A 14888-nucleotide genomic window follows, 5' to 3' on the forward strand; every position below is an offset into this window, starting at 1 on the left:
AATCACAGAAAGACATACATGGTATGCACTCATTGATAAGTGGCTATTAGCCCAAATGCTTGAATTACCCTAGATCCCTAGAACAAACGAAACTCAAAACGAATGATCAAAATGTGAATGCTTCACTCCTTCTTTAAATGAGGAAAAAGAATACCCTTGGCAGGGAAGGAAGAGGCAAAGATTAAAACAGAGACTGAAGGAACACCCATTCAGAGCCTGCCCCACATGTGGCCCATACATATACAGCCACCCAATTAGACAAGATGGATGAAGCAAAGAAGTGCAGACCGACAGGAGCCGGATGTAGATCTCTCCTGAGAGACACAGCCAGAATACAGCAAATACAGAGGCGAATGCCAGCAGCAAACCACTGAACTGAGAATAGGTCCCCTATTGAAGGAATCAGAGAAAGAACTGGAAGAGCTTGAAGGGGCTCGAGACCCCAAAAGTACAACAATGCCAAGCAATCAGAGCTTCCAGGGACTAAGCCACTACCTAAAGACTATACATGGACTGACCCTGGACTCTGACCCCATAGGTAGCAATGAATATCCTAGTAAGAGCACCAGTGGAAGGGGAAGCCCTGGGTCCTGCTAAGACTGAACCCCCAGTGAACTAGTCTATGGGGGGAGGGCGGCAATGGGGGGAGGGTTGGGAGGGGAACACCCATAAGGAAGGGGAGGGGGGAGGGGGATGTTTGCCCGGAAACCAGGAAAGGGAATAACACTCGAAATGTATATAAGAAATACTCAAGTTAATAAAAAAAAAAAAGAGTTAAACAACTCACAAAAAAAAAAAAAAGAAAGTAAGGAATGTCAGGACATAGGTGCTATAAAAGGGGAAATGGGAAAACAGAGAAGATTTACCGGGAAAGGGAAGAACAATATGGAGAGGGTGAGGGAGGAAGGCTAAAAAACACTAGGGATGTTTGAAAAAATCACAGGAAAACATTTTGTGTCTACCTAAAATGCATATACAGTATTATATAAGTGTGTGTGTATGTGTGTATGTGTGTGTATGTGTGTGTATGTGTGTGTGTATGTGTGTGTATGTGTGTGTGTGTGTGTGTGTGTGTGTGTGTGTGTTCAATTTAGTTGTTCCTTTTGGAGTGATAATGCTCCCGGACACTGAAGAACCATGGACTAGCTAACAAAAACCTTTAGTGCCAGGGATGGAAAGTCTTCTTTCAAGTTATTGGTTGGGGAGTCCAAGAGACTCCCCAAATGACACAGGCTATTGGTTGTCCTTGGTTGTCTCTCATAATCTGAATGTAAGACTATTGCTGCAGATACCACACACTTTGGACATAGGACTTAAAGGAATTGAGTTGAAACGCACCTGGAAAGCTCTTTTCTGAGAACTAACTCTTATAGTATCTGAAAATGCTATCTGTGCAAGCTGCCGAAGAACAAGAGCAGCCAGCAGTCCTGCCCAGTTGTAAAGCATATGAGTAACAGTGACCAACATGGCAAGACATGCTGAAGGGTGCAGTAGCAGCATGTATAACTCCAAGTAAGCAACAGCTGTCTAACTGGAATTAAAGTACACTCAATAGTAGGGGATTTATACCTGGTGTTGTAAAAAAAAAGTACCTATCTATGGCTGGAGAGGTCATGAACTCTAGAGGTGAATCTACTACTGCCACATTTCTAAACCAGTATATCTGACTGCATCCTAAACAGTTTTCCTCATAGCTACAGGCAAGTGTAGCTTTTCTGCTTCACCAAAGAAGCTTCTTTGTGCAGAAGACTGTCATGGAAGTCTACAACTTGTACAAATTCAGAGAACAACAAAAATGGATGCAATACAACTCCTAAAACGAAGTCTCAGGAATTATTGCAGAAGAGGGGGTAGAAAGATTGAAGGGGAGGCAGAAATATGGATCAGGAAGGATTAAGGTAGGGGGACCTCAAGGCAAGAAGTTGGAGGTAGGAACTTTGAGACCATGCAGTAATAATTTTACTGGTTTGATGGCCAAGGCTTACTCAGTCTGATGAAGACTACCTACCTGCCCATGGGTGGCACTGCCCACAGTGAGATGGGCCATTCCACATCAACCATTAATCAGGACAATGAGACACAAAGTTGCCTACAGGGCAATCTGACTGAAGCATTTTCTCAGTTGAGGTTCTCCTTTCCTTGTAGCTATCTCATGGCTAGTTGACAAAAATCTAGTCAGCAGAAGGATGGGGTATGGGGACCATGCATGCGCACACACACACACACACACACACACACGCACGAAGAATTTAAATGGAGTCACCTTATTGTATAGGGTGACACTGAACCTTCCAGACATAAACATCAAAGTGGCATTAATCTGCAAGCATCATTCCTACTAAATAGCGTTTATAGTGCTGGAAGGCCCTGTGCATGCTATTAGAGGGATAAAATAGCAATCTTTCTCAGATGTGATTCCAGCAGCTACAATAGAAAGTGGGCTGACAAGATATCCCCACTGTTGCAATAGTGGCACAAATATTAGAGTAACAAATCACTTTATAACTAGATTGAAGGCTCACTGCACAGTATGGAATTTATGTTTGGCACCATTAAAGGGCCAAGAACCCATTGATAGATAAGTCATAGGCCCTATGGGAAACACAAGAAACAACAGGCAAGGCATAATGTCACCACCAGAATCCAGCTATCCTACTACATCAATTCCCGAATATTCCAGAACAACAGAAGCATAAGAAAAATAACTTAAAACAAACTTTATGAAGATGATTGAAGTCCTAAAGGAGGAAATGAATATTTTTTATGGAAATTGAGGAAAATACAAACAAACAATTGGAGGAAATTAATAAATCCCTTAATGAGAAGGAAAAAACAACAACAAGTGAAGGAAATGAATAAAACTGTTCAAGACCTGAAGATGGAAATAGAAGGATTAAAGAAACACAAATCAATGGAATTCTGGAAATGGAAAATCTAGGTACATGAACAGGAACCACAGATGCAAGCATCGTCAATAGAAAGCAAGAGATGAAAGAGAGAACCTCAAGCACTGAAGCTATGATGGATGAAATAGATACTTTGGTTAAAAATTCCTGACACAAAACACCCACGAAATATAGGGCACTATGGAAAAAAAACCCAAACCTAAGAATGATAGAAATAGAGGAAGAAAATTCCAAGCTCAAAGGCCTAGAAAATATTTTCAATAAAATCGTAGAAGAAAAATTTCCTAACCTAAAGAAGGAGGTGCTTATAAAGTACAAGAAGCTTCATGTTCCATATCCCCAATGTAGTGAGTCGCAGATAAGGCCACCCCTATTGATTCTTGGGCATCTCCCTTATCCCAGGTCTCTGACTCATCCTGCAAATGCCCCAAGAAATGCATGCATGAGAGATGGAGCAGAGACTGAGGGAATGGTCAACTAATAACAGGCCCAACTTGAGACACATCCCATGGGCAAGAACCAATACCTATCACTATTAATAAAACTCTGTTATGCTTGTAGGCAGGAGCATGTTGTCCTCTGAGAGGGTCCACCCAGCACCTGACTCAGAGATTCAGACACCCACAGACAAACAGTGGCTGGAGCAGGGGATTCTTATGGAAGAATAGGAGGAAGGGAATAGGAACTCCACAGAAAGACCAAGAGAGTCAACTAATCTGGACCCTTGGGACTCTCAGACCCTGAACCACCAACCAAAGAACATGGGCTGGACCTAGGCCTCCCAGCACATATGTGGCAGATGTGCAGCTCTATCTTCATGTGGGTCTGGAACCACTGGAGTGGGGGCTATCCCAAAAGCTGTTGCCTGTCTGTAGGATATGTTCTTCTAGCTGGGCTGCTTTATTTGGTCTCAGTGGGAGAGGATGCGTCTAGCCCTGCAGAGACTTGAAGTGTTAGGGTGAGGGGATACTCAGGGGCCCTCACCCTCTCAGAGGAGAAGGGGAAGGGATAGGGGAAGGATTGTGGGAGAGGGGTGAGTGTGAGGGGGCAGTAAGTACAATCTAAAGTGAATAAGTAAAAAACAAAACAAAACAAAAAATCAAAACAAATAAATTAAGGCAGAGGAAAAGCTCAGGTAGCGAAGCCTTGGTGCTGGTTTCTTCCTGTCCCCTAAAGCACCCAGGCCTGTATCATGGACTTTCAGCACCGACCTGGAGGAGTGGGGGCGTAGCCTCCTCCTTTGAGAGCAATCCGGCTGGAGAGAGCAGAGAGAGCGCCTGCAGGCAACTGGCCCTGGAAACCATCAACATCAACAAGGACCCATATTTCATGAAGAACAACCTGGATCCTGTGAGTGCAAACTCTACCGGACTCTGCTTAACATTGAGGGGAGCTACCTGGTCCATACCCAAGGGAAGAAACATCCAACTACCTTGGCCAGGCTGTCAAGGCGAGCTGCCAAGGAGGTCAAAGAAGTCCCCCCCCCCCGCCCAGCCTGCACCCGTGAAGGTCAAGATGAAAGTGAAGAAATTTGTGAAGGTTGGCCGCCCTAGCTACAAAGTGGCCAACCAGAGGGACACAGAGATGGGCCAGCAGAGCCTGCTGTTCCAGATTGACTACCCTGAGATTGCAGAGGGCATCATGCTACGCCACTGCTTCATGTCTGACTATGAGCAGAGGGGTCAAGCCCCTGAACCACCGCTGGTAGTATGTGCTCATGGCTGCTGAGCCCTATGAGACCATTGACTTCAAGGTGTTGAGCCGGGAGATTGACAAGGCTGAGGGCAAGTTTTGGACCCACTGGTGCCGAGAGACCAAGCAGTTTTTTCTTCAGTTCCATTTTAGGATGAAGAAGCCCCGGACCCCTCCCAGCCTCCCAGCAGGATCCCCAGGCATCAAGCAGCCCCCACCCCCACTCATGAATGAACTGACTCCTTGTCCATCACTCCCTGAAGCCTTGGCCCCACCTCCACCTGGTGGCCTGCTTCTTCTTCCTATGCTCCCACTGGGCCTGCTCCCTCTGGGCCCCCTGGACCTCCCCAAATGCCCCACCACCTCCTGGAGTGCACCCCCAACCCCAGTATTACACCCACCTACATCTGGAGTCCATTCCCAAGCTCCTAGGGTACACCCCCAGCACCAGTGGTCCATCCACCATCTGGGATCCAGTTCCTGAGGTCATCCCCCAGCCCCTGGAGTGCACTCACCAGCTCCAGGTGTGCACCCACCAGCAATTCCTAATAGTTTTCTGAGGGCATTTTATGAAACGGAAAATGATGAGTTGGCTTCCTATCTAACACTGAAGGAATTATGAAAAACATTCCTATTTTAAATATCTTAAGTTTTGGGTTAAGTTGAAGCATGCTAAGTTAAAGTGATATTAGCCACTGTACATTACGTGGTTATGTGTTTTATGGTTATTAAAAAATGCCTGGGCTAGAAGGAGTCTTGGAAATCCAACTTTTAGAAGGTAGAAATTAGATCTATTGAGGTTATTTCGAAGCCATGTACAAGTAATGTCTGTCTGAATTTTATGAGAGGATCATACTTGTATAATACAACACTGCTATATTTCTGAGAAAAGACACAGAGGGCATTTCTATTTAATATATAAATTAAAGAGAAGGGATAAGGATAACGAAGCTTACTTTTTACATTCCTGCTTGTGTTGAAATTCATTGTGCGTGCTTCTGTTCAATGAGTTCTTTATTTAAACTATTTATAAAGTTGTACACAGTCAAACTCAACCTTTTGTCTTCTGCATGTTAGATCTCTGTAGTTTCAAATGCTTCCTCCTGCCAAAAGACCACATGTCCCCATTTTATTCACCTGAGTAAATCCTATTGATCTTTACAGACCACGTTTTTTTTAATAAAAAAATGTGTGTGTATGTCTCTCTGTTTGCATATACCACATGCGTAAGTGCAAAACGGGGGTGCAGAAAGAGAGCATTGGTTATGCACTGCCCACCATGAATGCTGTGAATTGAATTCCCGTCGTCCTCTAGAAGAGCAGTACATGCTCTCAACTGCTGGGTCAATTTTCTTTGTGCTTTTCATAGAAGTATGTCCTCTTACTTTAGGGTCCCTATTTTATTTTTAAATTATACATTCACAGACAAAGTGCTTGTATGATTTTTTTATGAGGAGAGACAAAATTCTATTTTGACAGTCATTTCATCTTCGGTACCTAGCGTTGCTGAAACGTAGGAGGTACTCAATCTCAATTTGTTGAGTTAATCAAATAAAGAACAAACATCTATTGTAGCATCAGTGAATTCCAATTCAGCCACAGCAGCTTAGATAATAGATCATGGGTTTTAAATTGTAGGAGGGACCCTTTAATACAATAGTATTTATTGGGCATTTATAAATGTAGCAGTTAGCATTTTAAATGTTTTATATGCATTATCTCAGTTATTACTTAAGTCCTATGAAAGAGGCATTATATATATACACACATTTCTCTCTCTCTCTTTCTCTCTCTCTCTCTCTCTCTCTCTCTCTCTCACACACACACACACACACACACACACACACACACACACGTGTTACATGTTGGGAAATTGAGGTAAATCTTGCTAGCAAGAGAAGCTTGTATTAAAATCCAGTATGTCATTTCATATTTCATGCTCTTTTTTTAAAAAAGATTTTTCAAACTTGTGTGTGTGTGTGTGTGTTTGTGTGCGTGTGTGTGTGTGAAGTTCACATTATGCACCCCAATCCCACTCATCTTCCCCTCCCTGCAAACCTGCCCTTCACCCTTGCAACCCCCCTCAATAAAAAAAAAAACTCGTGGGCGCTGTAGCGTGTCAGTGTGTCCACAGTATTCCTTTTTGTCCACACTTCTTTACTTGCAAATGTTCATTGCAATGAGTCATTGGTCTGGTATGAGGTCTCTGGCTTCTGCTGCTCTATCAATATTGGAACCTCACAGGGACCCCTTGAATATCCCTCTGTTGCCCTGTGTCATGGAGATCCTGTAGTTTTGGATCTATAGAACTGGCCCCTTCGTGCACTCCAGCATCGATGGGGTAAATGTTGGGGTGGACCAACTGAAAGCCTTGGATCTGGGCCTGAGAGTTATCAGAGATGGTAATCACATTGGCTCTCATGTTCTTGTGGCCAGTTTCTCTGTAATCTGTGCAACCAGGGCCAACTCTATCCTGCTGTGATACGTAGGCAAGGTCCAGGACCTGCTCTCCTGAGTGCTGCAGTCAGTGAGGGACATGGCCAGTTCTGCCATTCTCATAATCCAGGGAAGAGTTTTCATCTGCCACAGATGGTGAGGAATGAGGGAGGGAAGGAAAGAGAATGTCTCTCCCTCATCTGAGCCACCTCCCAGCAAACAAGCGGCAGAGCTGGCTCTCCTGTGCTTACACCCTTGGGCCAGGGTCACTTGTAACCACTACAGCCAAGGCCAGATCTACTATGCTGCCCAGGCACAGTACTGGGCCTTTTCTCCTGAGTACTGCACCAGGTCTGGGGCAAGACTAGCTCTCTTTTTCTCATGACCCCAGTGCCAGCTCTCCCACTTGTCCTAGATGGCAAGGGGCGAGGATGGGGAACACTGCTACATAGCAGACAAGAGGCAGGGCCAGCTCTCCCACACTCATACCCTTGAGGCTGGCTAACCTGAAACTTCCATAATGTGCAGGGCCCACTCTTCCAGGTACTGTGGTTGGCTACGGGCAAGGTTCTCATGCCTCTAGGGCCAGCTCTCCCATGATGGGGTCAGTTCTACACAGCCCTCAGGTATCCTCATGTCCCCAGTAGCATCCCAGACCAGGGATATCTGCCCGGCCTTTGGTGGCAACAGACCCTTGCTTCTGCAGAGCCACGGACCCAGACGTGGCACCCAGTGTCAGCATAGGCCAGGACTTCACCATGGTCCCAGGTGGCATCACTGGCTACTCACATCTGGCTGTCCCTCACTACCCTCAAGTCTCCAGTTCTGCCTCTCTTCATTAAGTTCACATGCTTCTGCTTCTTTTTCTCTCTCATTTCTCCACCATTTGCTTGCTCCTCTTAGTGGCATCCAGAGTCTCTGAGTGTCTAGGGTAATTTCAGGAGCGATCTTAGGAGTGCAATGCCCCACCAGACAGGGGTCATCTCGAGCATGGTCTGCCCCATCCTCAGGCCTGAGGTATACCAGACTGCTGTTCATCTCAGGCTAGCTCCCTGTTTGGACCCCATGGTACCAGGCTTGCTCCTCTACCGCCGGCCCACCCGAGTGATCATCTGTCTCTGGCTTACTCCTGCCTGGGCCCTGTGGCCCAGTGGGGGTTTTTCTAGTTTCAGACTTGCTTACCATCCCGAGAGCCCATCCAGGCCTACCTGGCACTGCAGTGGTGGTCATCTCAGGCTCCCCCTTTTTTTTTCTTCCGGGAAATGTTAGGCTACTAACCATTCAGATGTCCATAGGTCAGAACGCTGAGCATAGACAGACATAGCCTCTCTCCTCTCTGCCACCTACAGACACACATATGACACAGCAGTCACATGTGCAATGCCTCCAGGGGCAGGGCTTTTTTTTTTTAACTCCTCATGCCTTTAATGCTAAGCCATGTGGTCCAATCTTATTTCCAGATGGGAAAATTGAAACACAGAGGAAAATGATTTTTATGTGTTTCAATTTAACTTAGTAGCAAAGCCAGGAGTAGAGTCCAGGTTTCATGATTAATAATTTGCAGCTTTATCTCACCCTGCCACTAATATTAAATTAGTTCTAGCAATCACGTTTCATATAATAGCTTTTCTAATTTTATCTTCAAAATGGCATCTTTCTCCAAATGAAGATCTAAGTCTTTTCGAGGTAGTTTACTAATTTTCTTGGTAGCCAAATAAAAAGAGAAATATTTGAAGCATCTGAAGTGGCCTCTAAAAATCAAAATAAGAACTATGAAGATGGAGCCCCGTATGGCTGCACACGCCTTTAACCTTAGTGCTTGGGAGGCAGATGTAGCTGTGAGTTCAAGGCCAGTGTGGTCTATATGGCCAGATCCAGGACAGCCAGGGCTGTTACACAATGAAACCTTGTCTCAAAAAACCAAAACCAAGAAAAGGAAAAAAACCCACAAAAAGAACCGTGTAGCTATGTGCATGTATCTAATAAACAGAGTTGTTAAGCAAGACATGACTGTTTATTGTTACTAAGATGTCACAAGTATCACATGTGTGTTCATGTGTGTTCTTCGAGCTTCATGACAAGCCTGAGAGGGATAGAACTGTTAAGCTGGAACACAAGGTTATGTAGACTCCCTGACCCAATTCAGTCTTCTCTTTCCCTCTCCCTACCCCTCCCCCTCTGTGTGTATGTGTGTATGTGTGGTGTGTGGGCTCAAACCTAAGGTCCTGTGCTCTACCACTGAGTTACACTGCTAGCACTATACTTTGGTTTTGGGGCAGAGACTTTGGAACACAGGGATTAAAGTAATTAATCCTAAACACTACTAGCATGCTCCGACACCTGATTCCCAAATAAAAGGAAGAGTAGAAGGCAAGAAGTTTGGGACTGACATTTTGTGACATTGATTCTGCTATTAGAGTGGATAGAGATTTTTTCCATTCCAGGTTCTAATCGACAGTAGCAATCTCACTTTCTATGTGATTGTTATTTTAACCTGCTACTGGCAGCAGGGTGCTATGGTGCATATCTGTCATCTCAGTAGAGACCGAGGCAGCAGGAGCTCCAGATTAGTGCTTCAGGCTACATAAGGAGGCTCATCACAAAACAAAACAAAACTTAGAGATGGAGATATGGTTCAGTGAGGGATCTGTTACCTATCAGGATCCACACTGAGCAACGCACAGCTGCCTTTAACTCCAGTTTCAGGGAATCCAATACCTTCTTGTTGTCTCCTCGGGTACCTAGGCATATATGGTGCACATCCAGAAAAGCATGTACATGCTTGTACATATAAAAATAAGAACAAATGTCAGTGAAGATGTGGGGAAAGAGGAACTCATTCATTTTTGCTATGACGACGAACTTGTACAGATACTCTGGAAATGAGTGTCGGAATTCTCAAAAAGGTAGAAATAATTTTGGTTGTTATTAGGGAAGAAATAAAGAGCCAAAAAATGCAAAAATGCTTTTCTCCACCATAACCCTTGATTTCAAAGAAATATTTGTAGTTTGGTGAGACTGAGAGGTTGGTTTACTATTTCTTGTGACTAAAAGATCATAAGAGAAATAAATTATATAAAACTAAACTAAATTAAACTAAACTATCCAAAAAATAAATGTATGATCCAGCTATACCATTCAATGGCATAAGCGGAAAGGATTCAACATTCGCCTCCACAGACACGCGCTCATCCACATTCGTTACTGCCCTGTTCACAACAGCTAGGGAATGAAAGCAGCCTAGATGTCCTTCAGCCAAAGAATGGATAATGAAAATGTGCTGCATATGCACAGTGGAATTCTATTCAGTTGTAAAGAAAGATATGAAATCATCAACTTTTCAGGTAAATGGATGGAAATAGAACATATACTCTGTGAAGTAACGCAGACTCAGAAAGTCAAACATCACATGTTCTCTTTTGTGGTCTTGGTTCCAAATGCTCAGACGTGCCTATAAACTGGAGTAAGCACAGAAACCAGAAAAGGAAAAAGTGACAAAAGGGTGGTTGAGGAGCATTAGAGAGGAGGACAGAAGGGTACAGTGATATGAACAGGAAAGGGGGCGTCTTTAACTGGTAAGAAGAAAAGGAAGGAAATACAGGGGGACAGGACAGATAACAGATAAGTTTGAAAAGATAAAGGGGATCACATTATCTAATTTTATCAAAATTAAATAACACATATATACAGTTTGAATAACGACATCACTTGGGGGTAATAATGTTCCCTTCAAAACCATAAATTATTTTTATAAAACTCCCAGCAACAGGCATGAAAAACTTCCTCTCAAATTGTTGGTTAGGGGATTCCAGGACCCTAATAAGAATATAGGCTATTGCTGTTGCCTTTGGTTTTTTCCCAGAGGCTAAATGTAAGGGCATATCACCGAAGATAGCCTTTGGACACAGGGGTTGGAGGAACATTGTTAGAAGTAGCTTGGAAGCCTTTTACCTAAAGAATGGCTCTCATAGTATAGGAGGGTACAATACAGGCTATCAAAAGGAGGGGAGCAAGCAGCAGTCCAACCTAGCTGAAAAGCCCATGAGCCACAACAAATGATAAACTGGTAAGATATCCTCAATAATGCAGCAGTATCACTTTTATTTGTGGGGGAAACAAACATCTATGTAATTGGACTAAAGACCTGCTCAACAAGAGGGAATTGTCTGGTACTATAAACCTAGCCAACAAGGGTCTGGTCATAGACCTTACTACTGTTAGTTTCCTAAAGCAATATGATATCAGTTTCCAAATAATTATCTTTATATCTGCAAATAACAATAGCTCTACTACCTTATCAAAAAAAAAGCTTCTTTTGCATCAGATGGAGACTATTACAGAGATCCACAACTGGTCAAAATAAAGAGAATCAGTGACTGCAGGATGCCTAGCCACAATTGATACATCTGCAATGCAATCCCTACCATTAAGGCTCAGTGCAAATCAGGGGAGAAGGGGCAGAAAGATTGTAGGAGGCAGAGGCTCAGCACCATTAATCAATCATACCCCATAGATATGACATGGGAAAATGCACCCATGAGCTCTCAACAGTATGGTTTCCTGAACAAGTCTAGCATAATGACAATACCAGTTGACATGTCAATGGGATCAGAGAAACTTGACATGGTCCTAGTCCTAGATGAAGAGCCACAGGTGGTCAATGGCTGCTGAGAGGAGGATAATTCGGGGACAAACTCCCACTGGAGTCAGTAGGTTATATACACATGTATGTGTGTGTATATAATAAACATATATATATCACATAATATACATATGATATACATATAATATAACATATCATATATATATGAGATCATAAATTTGGGATGGTGAATATGGGAAGAGAAGAGTTGGACAAGGAAAAGGGCAGGAGTGATGTAGATGTAGTGCTCTGTATGTAGTTCTCAAAAGCAAAACTGTAAAAATGGGGCTGGGTAGCTTCACATTTAAAAGCACTGGCTGCTCTTCCAAACGACATTGGTTTTGTTCCTACACTCATGTGGTGGCTTATAATCACCTGTAACTCCAATTCCAGGGTTTCCAATGTCTTTTTCTGACCTCCACCTGGATCAGGCCCCCAAATGGTGCACACACATTCATACAGGCAAAAGCACTCATGTGCAAAAAACAAATCTAAATAAACAAAATAAAAAATTTAAAAGCTAAAAAAATTAAAACAAGGGTTGAAGCCGTGACCCAGCACTTAAGAGAATTTACTGCACTTGCAAGGGACCCAGGTTTGGGTCCCAGTACTTACATGAGTTTCACAAGTGTTAAGGAACAGCTGACTTCATTTTTTTCTTTTTTAGTCAATGTTAGACTCTTATTTATTCCTATATTGTTCTTAACGATGTTTTTCTTCTCTTAGATCATGTCCTTAGTTAAAAATGAACTTTGTTTTTTGACTTACTCTTCCTCAATAATCTTATTATTCACGTCACACATAGATTCCATTGTTGCATTATATGTTACTGGAACCATCTGATAATAAGCCCACAACAGGTATTTTTCCCATGATCATAAGAATAATACAAACTCCACGTTTGTAATCACTTGCTTGCTTATTATAAAAATACACTCTTGCTCTTAGTCTGGGCAGCTTTCTTTAAGTTGGACCTTGCCATAAAAAAAATAGAATTTTTACCTTGCAACATCTTGGTGTGTTAGCTCCTAGTTTTTGACAAATAACGCAAGCTTTCATACTTCCAGTTCCAGGGAACCCAAAACCATCCCTGACCTCCATGGGAACCAGGTACACATGTAGTGCACACCCATACATCTGAGAAGAGCACTCAAACACATAAAATAATAAAACAGAACTGTCAAACAACTGAAATAACACCAATAAACAAACTGACCATTGGGTATGTCTCCATTTAAACTATTAAACTGTACCTATTTCATTTGTGGACTCCTAGAGAAAAATAGGCACTTTACACTTAAATTCCTTGTTTTTATAAAATTTAACACAACTTCCACCACAAAGCCAGTTGTTTATTTTATATAATGAATGTCAGAATTAATATTTATCATATTTGTGATGTGTTGTACATAGTCAATATTGTTTTTTCTAGAAATAAGTGTCTTGATTTAGAAACCTGGGCTCATAAAGGGACAGACTCAAAGGACTTTACCAACTTTAGTGTGGTTCTTTGAAGATTATCTTGTCATCTTGAGGAAGTGAACTGTAACTCTCTGTCCCAAATTTCTTATATGTAAGATAGAGAAAATACCTTCTTTGAATGGTTTTGAGAAATTGTTATTCATGTACAGTAGCTATCACATAGCAGGCAATAATAATAATGATAGTTCTTGCCTTGGATCATTGTAGAAAGTGCAGATTAAGAGAACTTATTATAAGTGAGGAAAATGCTTTATAGGATTCATGCTCCCGCTCAGTAGAGTAATTACAAATCTGCAAAACCTGTGAAATTCTATCAAATTCTGAGTTCATTAAACTTTGTGGATAAGACTCACTGACATAATTAGATATCAAGCTGATTGTAGCCCGAAAGGTTTAATAACTACACTCTCAATTATTTTCAAATGTAAAACTATTAAAAAAACACAGTACCATAATAACCTGCTATGGTCTAATCTGAATTACCCAAAGGCTCATGTATTAAAGACTTCTTTGTTAACTAATGAGCTTTGGAGAAGTCACTGGGTCGTAATATTTCACCAGTGGATACATCCGTTGCTGAATTCTTCCCATGATATTATTGGGAGGTTGTAGAAATGAGGAGGTAGACCTCATTTGGAGGAAGTAGGTTATCGGGAGTGTGTACCCGAGAAGGATAAATTTTATCTTCAGGTAATTCTGTATCTCTGTTTCTTGGCTACCATGAAGTGAGTAACATTGTTCTGCCATACCCTCTCCATAAAGATGTTCTGGTAAAAAGGGAACAAAACAACAAATGAAACCTAAACTAATCCCACCAACAATAGGAACAAGTGACCATGGTCTGAGACGTCTGGTTTCAGTCTCTCATGACACATGTTAAAGAGAAAAAAAGATAATATAATGTATTTGAAATTGAGACCGCCTCATCATCTTTTGATGCTAAGATAATCTCTGAACTAATAGCAGAGTTTAATTCTTCAATGTTTTTACTTAGCAAGTTAAAATTTCTGTGATTCTGCAGAATTTCTAGGCATTAAATCCAACCGAAACTCACTAAATTAAGACAATGATGAAGTAGCACAGGTAAAATACCACTAAAAGCTTAACTGAAGTAGTGACAATGGACTTAGGTACAATTATTTAATGTGACCAGATGGGCATGAGGTCAGAGGTGAGAAGCTGCTGATGTGGGTTGCGAGGTGGATGGCAAGATTAATACTGTGAAAAGGCACACTCAGATGGCAAAAGGTTATAAAATAATCTTGAATAATTCAGTTTGAGGATGTTGCAGAATGTTTAAGTAGATGGCCGGTCTATAACTGGAAATGTATATTCAGGAACTTGGGAGACATTTGTGGGAAATCAAAGGGTAGTTGGAATGATGAAGGTGGATCTGTTCCAGGGAGAAGAGGGGCACTCACTCATGAACATTTTTCAGCTTCTTTGAGTAATGATATTCAAAACCAAGGAAGTGGTTATTGGCTTTTGTGCTCCACAATGACTTGTGCTTAGCCAGAGCTCTAGGCTCTGGCAAGCAGTTCAAATGTCTGGGGACATAGAAGTAAAGACTTTTTTTCTTTTCTAGACATAGCAAGCATCAATAGACTGGGAATACTGTAGTGGGACAGAAGCTGGGAAATCTTGATTAAAACAAGTAGATACCATGGCCGAACAGTAAATAGGATAATGTGGAAACTGTAGGGAATTATGGCAAATCTGACATTTTTGGG

The 14888-nt window shown here is 42.2% G+C and overlaps 1 non-coding gene and 1 pseudogene across 1 annotated transcript; one reads left to right on the forward strand and one right to left on the reverse strand.

Annotated features, from left to right (window-relative positions):
* Nucleotides 1-4098: 4098 nt before the first annotated feature.
* Sf3a2-ps2 (splicing factor 3A subunit 2, pseudogene 2) lies at nucleotides 4099-5220 on the forward strand (annotated as a pseudogene).
* A 3075-nt stretch (nucleotides 5221-8295) lies between these two features.
* On the reverse strand, nucleotides 8296-8431 carry LOC120099484 (small nucleolar RNA SNORA17). The gene has a single exon (XR_015647218.1). It is a non-coding gene; the product is annotated as a small nucleolar RNA SNORA17 (small nucleolar RNA).
* Nucleotides 8432-14888: the final 6457 nt, after the last annotated feature.

This window comes from Rattus norvegicus, chromosome X (genome assembly GCF_021556685.1).
Source record: "Rattus norvegicus strain SHRSP/BbbUtx chromosome X, alternate assembly SHRSP_T2T, whole genome shotgun sequence".
NCBI lineage: Eukaryota > Metazoa > Chordata > Mammalia > Rodentia > Muridae > Rattus > Rattus norvegicus.